Source organism: Nannospalax galili, unplaced genomic scaffold, assembly GCF_000622305.1.
Source record: "Nannospalax galili isolate Female #2095 unplaced genomic scaffold, S.galili_v1.0 scaffold627, whole genome shotgun sequence".
Lineage (NCBI taxonomy): Eukaryota > Metazoa > Chordata > Mammalia > Rodentia > Spalacidae > Nannospalax > Nannospalax galili.
Genome location: NW_008355786.1, coordinates 1,388,493 through 1,398,779, shown reverse-complemented (window position 1 = coordinate 1,398,779; position 10,287 = coordinate 1,388,493). Strand labels below are relative to the sequence as shown.

Genomic DNA, 10,287 nt, shown 5'->3' with positions numbered 1-10,287 from the left:
CTTAAGGTAGTGCCTGTCCTTGAAAGTGAGATGAGTTTCTTTCAGACAACAAAAAGATGGGTTTTGTTTCTTAATCCATTCAACTAGTCTGTGTCTTTTGACTGGGGAGTTCAGTCCATTGATATTTAAAGTTAATATTGAAAGAGGTGTATTGAATCCTATCATTTTTATTTCTGTTCACATTCTTGCTCTAGCTGTGCATTTCCACAGTTATACTTTCATTAATTTTCTTTCCATAACCCCTTGGATATAGTCGCTCCTTTCTTCAGCTCTTTGCATTGCTTCAAGAACTCTCTGAAAGGCTGGTTTTATGGACATGAATTCTTTCAGGCTATTTATGTCATGGAAGATTTTTTCCCTTTTGACTATAATTGACCTTTTGGCTGGGTAAAGTAATCTGGGTTGGCATCTGTGGTCATTTAGAACTGGGAATACCGTGGTCCAGGCTCTTCTGGCTTTATTCATAGCTGCACTGAAAAGTCAGCTGTAATTCTGATGGGTTTTCCTTTATATGTGACTTGTTGTTTTTCATTTGAATCTTTCAGTATTCTCTCTTTGTTCCATATGTTTAGTGTTTTTACTATTATGTGCCATGGAGAGTTTCTTTTCTGGTCCTGTCTATTTGGTGTTCTATATGCTTCTTATATTTGTATGGGCATGTCTTTCTTTAAGTTTGGGAAATTTTCTTCCACACTCCTGTTGAAGATTTGGTCCATACCATTATCTTGAGATTCATCTCCTTCCTGTATGCCTATGATTCATAAGTTTGATCTTTTTATGGTGTCACACACTTCTTGCATATTCCATTCTTAAATTTTTCATAATCTTTGCTTGAGTGGTTTAATTCGTCCACTTTATCTTCTAGTCTTGATATTTTGTTTTCCATTTCATTCATCCTATTGGTGAAGCTTTCTCCTGTTGTTTCTAATTGGCTTACTGAGTGTTTCACTTCCATCTTGATTTCTGCCTGAGTATTCTTCAATATTTCTTTTTTCTGAATTCATTCAGAAGTTTACCCCTATCTTCTTTCAGTTCGTTGATTTCTTTGTTTGCATGTTCTTTAAATAACTCACTGAATTCTTTTATAATGTTTATAATTGTTCTTTTAAGTTCTATGTCCTGTATTATCTTTAGGGGGTTCTCATTATACTCCTCTAAAGGACTGTTGGTACTTTGTGGGGATATATTATTTTGGTTTTTCATGTTATTGTTTTTCCTCTGTGACTTTGACATGTGGATTTCTTTTGTAGTTTCTTATTCTTGTGTGAGACTCAAGCCTTCCTTTGTTGAGTTTAGGTCTGCTTCATTTTGTAAATTTTATGTGCCTTTGTGGTTTACTTGTTGAGCATGAAAAGATGGTTGGTCTAGGCTTCAGGTTCTCTCTTTTGATTTTCTATTGGAGTGGTCAAATTGCTTTCGTCTTCAGGAGTTCCCACAGAGGCCTAAGTCAGATGAGGATCAGATGCTCTCAGGCTTTCTACTAAGGTCTGGATCCTTCCAGGAAAAATGCTGCCCTCAGGAATTTGGGGGCCGGGCTCACCTGGGAGGAGGGCCCAGAAAAGATGCTGGTCCCAAGAATCTGGTGGCTGTGCCACCCAGGGGTTCAAAGGAATGTGGTGGCAGGAAGAGGCCCCATGGGCTCCTGGAGACTAATGGGAGGAACTGGTTTGGTCTGGATGCAAAAGATCAGGAAGCAGTGTGGACTCTGGGCCAAGAGGTCAGCCCAGGGGTCTGGGATCACAAGACAAGAAATCAACCAGTTCCCAGGCCAGGAAGAGAGATGGGGTTGGGGAGCTGGGGGGGGGGGTAAATGAGGCTGGGGGAGTCAAAGTGCAGTGGTAACCACGGGACTTGCCCAGGAAAGATGCTGGCACCAGGAACTTGTGGCCAGGCTCCCGGGATGCAAAGGTGGGGGCAGGACCAGGTCCAGAGGGCTCCTGAGGACCACAGGGGAACTATGTTGGTCTGGATGCAAAGGATCAGGAAGCAGTGTGGACTCTGGGCCAAGATGTCATCCCAGGGATCTGGGGTGCCAAGACAAGAAATGGTCCAGTACCCAGGCCAGGAGGAGAGATGGAATGGGGAAGCTGGGAGGGTGAATGAGGCTGCGGGAGTCAGGCATGCAAGACTTACCCATGAAAGATGCTGGCACCAGACAGCCATCAGCTGTGCAGCCCAGGAATGCAAAGGAAGGTGGGGTAAGGACCAGGCCAAGACAGCTCCTTCTTTTTATTTTTTAATATAGGTATATAAACTTCCCTCTTAGGACTGCTTCTAAAGTGTCCCAGAGGTTTGTTGGGTTCTGTAGTCCTCTCCATTTAATTCCAGGAATACTTTTATTTCTTCCTTAATTTCTCCTTTGACCCACTCATCATTCAGGAGTGTGTTGTTTAATCTCCACAGTTTCTGTAGTTACTGGGGCTTCTTCCATTGTTGATTTTAAGCTTTATTACATTGTGTTCTCATAGAAAGCATGGAATTATTTCAGTTTTTTAAAATTTGTTCAGGTTTGTTTTGTGCCCCAGTATGTAGTCAATTTTGGAGAAGTTCTATAGGGTGCTAAAAAGAAAGTATATTCCTTGTTGCTTGAGTGGAATATTCAGTAGCTGTCTGTTAGGTCTATTTGATTTAGATGTCTCTCTGTTTATTTTTGTCCAGTTGACCTGTCTGATGGAGACAGTAGGATACTGAAGTCCCCTACTACTGCTGAGTTGGCATTAATCTGTGTCTCAAAGTCCTGTAGTACTGTTTTATGAAACTGGGGGCATCAGAGTTTGGTGAATATATTTTCATGACTGTAATATCTTCTTGGTTAATTGTTCCTTTGATCAGAATGAAGTGACCCTCTTTATCGCTTCTGATTAGTTTCAGTTTGAAGTCTGTTTTGTCAGATATTAGAATTGCAATGAATTGCAACTCCTGCTTCTTCTTTGCTTGGAATATTTTTTTTCCATCCTTTCACCTTAAGGTAGTGTCTGTCCTGGAAGGTGAGATGGGTTTCTTGCAGACAAGAAGATGGAATTTGTTTCTTAATCCATTCAACTAGTATTTTGACTGGAGAGTTCAGTCCATTGATATTTAAAGTTATTATTGAAAGATATTCATTGGTTCCCATCTTTTTATTTTCTGCTTGTATTCTTGGTCTAACTTTGTGTTTACACATTTATACCTTCATTTAGCTTCTTTCTGTTGTACCCTAGGTATAGTCATTCTTTTTGACAGCTCTTTGCAATGTTTCAAGAATTCTTTGGGTTTTGTGGATATGAATTCTTTCAGCCTATTCATGTTGTAGAAGATTTTTCTTTCCCCTTCAACTATAATAGACATTTTTGCTGGGTAAAGTATCCTCTGTTGGCATCTATGTTCATTTACAAATGAGAATACTTTGGTCAAGGGTCTTCTGGCTTTTATAATTTGCATTGAAAAGCCAGCCATAATTCTGATGGGTTTTCCTTTATTTATGACTTGGGTTTTTGTTTTGGTTTTGGTTTTTGGTGGTGGTGATGGTGGGGGTTTTCATTGTTTTTTGTTTTGTTTTGGGGGTGGTTGTTATTTTTTTAAAGTTTTCAGTATTTCCTCTTTGTTCTTTACATTTACTGTTTTTACTTTGATATGTGGTAGGGAGTTTCTTTTCTGGTACAGTCTACTTGGTGTTCTACATGCTTCTATTTTCTTTAATTTGGGGAAGTTTTCTTCCACAATCCTGTGGAAGATTTGATCAATAGCATTATCCTGAGATTCTTCTCCTTCATCTATACCTATGATGAGTAAATTTGATCTTTTCACGGTGTCCCTTATTTCCTGCATGCTCCATTCTGCTTTTTTGTGTGTGGTCTTTTTGAGACAGGGTCTCCCTGTATCCCCAGCTGTCCTGGAACTTACTATGTAGACCAGGCTGTCCTTGAACTCACAGAGATCTGCCTGACTCTGCCTCCCAAGTGCTGGGATTAAAGGCGTGCACCACCATGCCTGGCCTTTTTTTAAATTTTCATAATCTTTACTTGAGTAGTCTAGTTCTTCAATTTTTTTCATCCAGTCTTGATATTCTGTTTCCCATTTCATTCATTCTATTGGTGAGGCTTTCTCCTCCTACCATTTCTATTTGGGTTATTGAGTGTTTCACTTCCCTCTTCATTTCAGCCTGAGTTTTCTTAAATACTTCTATCTCTTTTGTGAATTCAGTCAGAAGTTTATCTCCATCTTCTTTTAGTTTTTAAGATTTGTTTTCTTTAAATTTTCTGAATTCTTTGATGACATTTATTATTGTTCTCTTAAATTCTGTGTCCTGGGTTATCTCTAGGGGCTCTTGTTGTAAAAGTTTTCTGTAGAACTGGTGGTGTTTGATGAAGACATATTTTGGTTTTTTTGTATTATTTTTTCATTGTGATTTTTGCATGTGGTTTCTATTGTTGTTTGTGATTCTAGTGTGAGACTCAAGTGTTCCTTTGTTGAGTGAAGTTTGTTTTTATTTCTATACTTGATGTGCCTTGTTTTCTTATTGGGCATGAAAAGCTTGTTGTTCTAGGCTTCAGGTTCTCTACTTTGATTTTATATTGGAAGGACTAGATGGCTCTAGTTCAGCTACTCAGTAGTTCTGGCAGAGGCCCAAGTCAGGTGAGAATCAAATGCTCTCAGGCCTCTTCCTAAGGTCTGGTCGTTCTTGCCAGCAGGCACAACAAAATTTGGGAAGCTTGTTAGGCAGAGACTGGATTCAGGTGATCTTGGACAGTCTGCCAAAGTCTGGTCCCCTACTAATGGACAGGGAAGCTTAGCCCTGCAGCAGTGGGAGGAATTTCAGATGACCCCAGTATAGGTGGATTGGCAGGGCACAATTTGGAGAGGTTACCAACACAGGGAGCAAAGAGGGTAGTCCAGAGATCTGAGGCACTAAGACAAAAGGGGCCTATGTCCAAGGCTAGAAGGAGAACAGGGTGTGGGGTCTTAGAGATTGGAGTTGCTCAGGAGTCAAGCAGTGGGCAGGATCAGACTTACAGGGAAGAAGGCTGATGTGGATAATTCAAGGCAAGTTGGGGATGGGGACAGTCTGTGAAGGCAATAAGGAACAAGACTGAAAAATTGAGCTACACTAAGTGCAAGGGAATCAGGATGAAATGGGTGGGTTCACACTAAGATGGTAGTCCAAAGATCTGGGGTGCTGAGAACAAAAGTGGGCCTGTGCCCAAGGCTATAAGCAGAACAGGCTGTGGAGTAAGGGAGATTGTAGGTGCTCTGGCTATAAGGAAGGCAATGTCCAATGGGTAGGATCAGACTTACCAGGGAGGAAGACTGGTCTCCCTAATCCAAGGTAGTTGGGGTGGGGACAGCCTGTTGAAGACTCTAAGGAACGACCAAAAATTTGAGCTGGTCTGAGTTCAGGGGATCAGGACACATTGGACAGTATGGATTAAGAGGGTAGTACAGAAATCTGAGGTGCTGAGAGCAAAATCAGGCCTATGCCCAAAGCTAGAAGGATAACAGGGTGTGAGTGCAATGAACTTTCTTAAAAAAATAATTTTGTGATTGGTGTAGCTTCAGACCACAAGAGAGTACTGGGTTCTGGCCTCCCTCTAGCATAAGGTCTGAGAACACAGGGGACTGGCTGAGAGGTCTGGATCCTGCCTCCACAAGGTGGTGAACTTCCCCTAACTGTGCCATACCCAACCCCCTACCTAGAATTTAGTGAGGCCCCTCCCAAGACCCCAGGGCAGACCTGGCTTTGGTAGGTTAATGCTGAGATCCTAGCAGACAGCCTGAGAGGGTGGGGTCTGACCTCCATAGGTGTGGTGGCTGTGATCTCAGCACACCAACAGAGAGCACCAGATTCTGGCCTCTCTCTGGCATAGGGGCTGAGAACACAGCAGATGAACTGAGAGTCCCAAAACAGCCCCCCTCAGGGAATTTCCCCAATTTTTTCTGAGTTTCTGTTAATAGGGCTCCAAACCTTAGAAAGAAGCCTCAGTGTACCTGACTGGAACATGACTTGGGCTTCTGTGGGTACACCTGAATAGCTGATCTGAAGCCATCAGTTCCCTCCAAAATAAAACCTAAAAGAACCTGAAACATGTACCAAGCAGATTTACATAACCAATAATGAAAGGACCTAGGCACCCTGATAATACAAACAGAAGCATGCTTCAACTTAATTCTCATATCAGAATCATAAACAATGAAATTCACAGGACAAAAATCACAAAGAAAAGATAATAAAATGGAAAGCTCCCCCATTATGTCCCCACCAAACTCCACCAGTCCTGTACAAGAATTCTACAAGGAGAACCCTCTAGAGATAACCCAGGACCCTGAATTAAAAACAACACTCATAAACATAATCAAGGAACTCAACGAATTTAAAGAACACACAAATAAATCAAAGAGCTAAAAGAAGATATGGGTAAACTTCTGAATGAATTCACAAAAGAGATAGAAACATTGAAGAAAACTCAGGCAGAAATGAAAAAGGAAGTGTAAAACTCAATAAGCCAACTTGAAACAACAGGGAAAAGACTCACTGCCAGAATGAATGAAATGGAAAACAGAATATCAACATTGGAGGATAAAGTTGAAGAATTGGACCACTCAAGCAAAGATTATGAAAAAAATTTAAAAACACAGGAATGGAATATGCAACAGATGCAAGACACCATGGAAAGATCAAATATATGGATCATACGAATAGAGGAAGGAGAAGAATTTCAGGTTCATGGTACTGACCAGATCTTAAACAGGATTGTAGAAGAGAATTTCCTGAAATTAAGGAAAGACATCCCCATACAAATACAGAAAGCACATAGAATACAAAATAGGATCAGAAAAGGAACTCCCCACAACATGTCATAGTAAAAACACTAAATGTACAGAACAAAGACAGAATACTGAAAGCAGCAAAAGAAAAACAAGTTACATACAAAGGAAAACCCATCAGAATTACAGCTGACTTATCAATCCAAACTACGAAAGCTAAAAGAGCCTGGACCAACATATTTCCAGTTCTACATAACAAGAGATGACAGCCCAGAATACTTTACCTGTTGGGGACCCCTGTTGTGTAAAGTAGCAGTCTCTCCATGTCTGGATAGCCCATGGGCTTGGCTTCATATGCAGAGACTCCTTTTATCAGCAGGGTGCCTTCCCAGCATCTTCCTGACTCATCTTTTGAAATAGCCATCACAGAAACATGGTCTCCGGCTCTGAAACTGCCAGGTTTTCCTGTGTGATTTTCAGACAGTCTGGCAGCCTGGCAGGAGCCCACCACCACATGTAAATGAGGCATCCTAAAAGTACCTATCAGCTAAGGCTTTTACCACCACCCCCACAGTATAAAGTATCCTGGTTTTCCCTCAATAATCGGGGCTGAATCACTAAGACCTTGAGCCGAGCTCAGTCACAGAATAAAGGAGCTGTACCACTGACTGAGCTGAGTTCTGTGTCTTACTGCCTACGATCCAGCCTTCCCAGAGAGGGCTATCTCTTCGTAAACCACGACTCACAGAAATCCAGCTTTTGCTGTTTCTCACACCTCCCCTCGTGACCTGGTGGCCAACGGGTCCCGAACTTACAGAGAGAGTGCACGGTGGGAATTGAAACAGAACCCGACCAGGCCAGCCCTGGTAGCAGAGAGCCTCAACAACACGGAGAAGCAGGGACCCGCCAACAATGCAGAGAGCCAGGGACCCAAACAGCAGATGCGGCCCGCGGGACCCGCGGCACTCCAGCGACGTGTGGGAGACCGGCGCCACGCCCAGCAGCTGGTGATCCGTGAAACCCGCACACCCATATTTACCCAGCAAAAATGTCTATTATAATTGAGGGGGAAAGAAAAATCTTCCATGACATAAACAGCCTAAAAGAATACATGTCTACAAACCAGCCCTTCAAAGAATACTTGAAGCAATACAGAGAGCAGAGAGAGAAATAAATTTACCCCAGGTCAACAACAAAAAAAAATACTACAAAACACAAAATTAGAGAACACAAACAGCAATCACAATGATGGCAACCAATACATATCTTTCAATAATAACCTTAAACATCAATGGACTGAAATATCCAGTCAAAAGACACAGGCTAAGTGAATGGATTAAGAAACAAAATCCATCCCTTTGTTGTCATCAAGAAACCCATTTTACCTTCAAGGACAGGCACTACCTTAAGGTAGAAGGATGGAAAAGAATATTCCAAGCAAATGGCACTAAGAAACAAGCAGGAGTTGCAATTCTAATATCTGACAAAATAGACTTCAAAGTAAAACTAATCAGAAAAGATAAGGAGGGTCACTTCATTCTGATCAAAGGAAAAATTAACCAAGAAGATATTACAGTCCTGAACATATATGCATCAAACTATGGTGCACCCAAATTAATAAAAATAGCACTAAAGGGCTTTAAGACACAGATTAACCACAACTCAGTAATAGTAGGGGACTTCAGTACCCCACTGTCACCATTAGACAGGACAAATGGACAAAGAATAAAAATAGAGACATCTGAATTAAATGATACTGTAGATCAAATGGACCTAGGAGTCATCTTTGGAATATTCCACCCAAGCACCAAAGAACACACTTTCTACACAGCACCCTGTGGAAATTTTTCAAAAATTGATGACATACTGGGACACAAAACAAACCTCAACAAATACAAAAAAAATTGAAATAATTCCATTCATTCTATCTGACCACAATGAAATAAAGCTCAAAATTTACTGGACTTTGGACAAAGCCCTAGTCACACATGAACTCCTGGTGATTAAACAACACACTCCTAAACAATGAGTGTCAAAGAAGAAATTAAGAAAGAAATAAAATAATTCCTGGAATTCAATGAAAGGGACCATACAACACAACACAATCTCTAGGACAATTTAAAAGCAGTCCTAAGAGGGGAGTTTGACGCTCTAAGTGCTTACATCAAAAAATTAGAAAGAGCCCAAATAAATGACCTAAAACTGCAACTCAAGATGCTGGAAAGGCAAGAACAAAGGAAACCCAAACCCAGCAGAAAAGAAGAAATAACAAAAATCAGAGCAGAAATTAATGAAATAGGAACAAAGAAAACAATACAAAGAATCAATAAATCTAAGAGCTGGTTCTTTGAAAAGCTAAGCAAGATAGAAAGGCCTTTAGCCCAGGTAACCAAAAGAAATAAAGAGCAACTCTAAATCAACAAAATCAGAGATGAAATCAGAAACATCACAACAGACACCAACAAGATCCAGAACATCATAAGGGAATATTTTTAAAGCCTACATCCTGTTAAATTTGAAAACCTGAAATGGATGGATATCTAAAATCATGGGAAGCACCAAAGTTAAACCAAGAAGAGATCAACAGTTTAAAAAGACCCATAACATATAAGGAAATTGAAACAGTAATACAAAGCCTCCCAACTAAAAAAAGCCCAGGCCCAGATGGATTTGCAGCAGAATTCTACCAGACATTCAAAGAAGACCCCCAACCAATACCACTTAAATTATCCAAACATACAGAAATAGAAGGAGAACTCCAAAATTCCTTCTCTGAAGCCAGCATCACTCTAATACCCAAACTGGGTAAAGACACAACCAAAGAAGAAAACTGTATATCCATATCCTTAATGACTACAGATTCAAAAATTCTCAAGAAAACACTTGCAAACAACATACAGACACACATCAAAAAGATCATTCATCATGATCAAGTAGGCTTTATTCCAGAGATGTAGGGATGGTTGAATATATGCAAGTCAATAAACATTAATTATATACATGGACTGAAAGACAAAAACAACATTGTCGCCTCAATAGATGCAGAAAAGGCTTTTGAAAAAATTCAGCATGTATTTATGTTCAAAGTCCTAGAGGGAATTGGACTGGAGGGAATGTACCTCAACGTAATTAAACACAACAAACCCACAGCCAACATCATTCTAAATTGAGAAAACAAATGGAAGCATTCCCATTAAAAACAGGAAACAGACAAGGATGTCCACTATCTACACTCCTTTTCAACATATTGCTTGAAACTCTTACTAGAGAAATAAGACAGAAGAAAGAAATTAAATGAGTACTAATTGGAAAACAAGAGGTCAAACTCCCCATTTTTTCAGATGATATGATACTATACCTAAGAGATCCCAAAAGTTCCACCAGAAAACTCCTAAAACTGATTAACACAATCAGCATGGTGGCAAGTTAGAAAATCAATCTACAAAAATCAGTAGCCTTTCTATATACCAATAACACACAATTGGAGAAAGAGCACATGAAAACATTGCGCTTCACAATAGCTGCAAAAAAAATAAAATATCTCTT

At 40.3% G+C, this 10,287-nt stretch overlaps 1 pseudogene; it reads left to right on the top strand.

The window, feature by feature from the left end:
• Positions 1–2,120: 2,120 nt before the first annotated feature.
• The window catches only part of LOC103750359, a 71,258-nt pseudogene continuing 63,091 nt past the window's right edge, over positions 2,121–10,287 (top strand).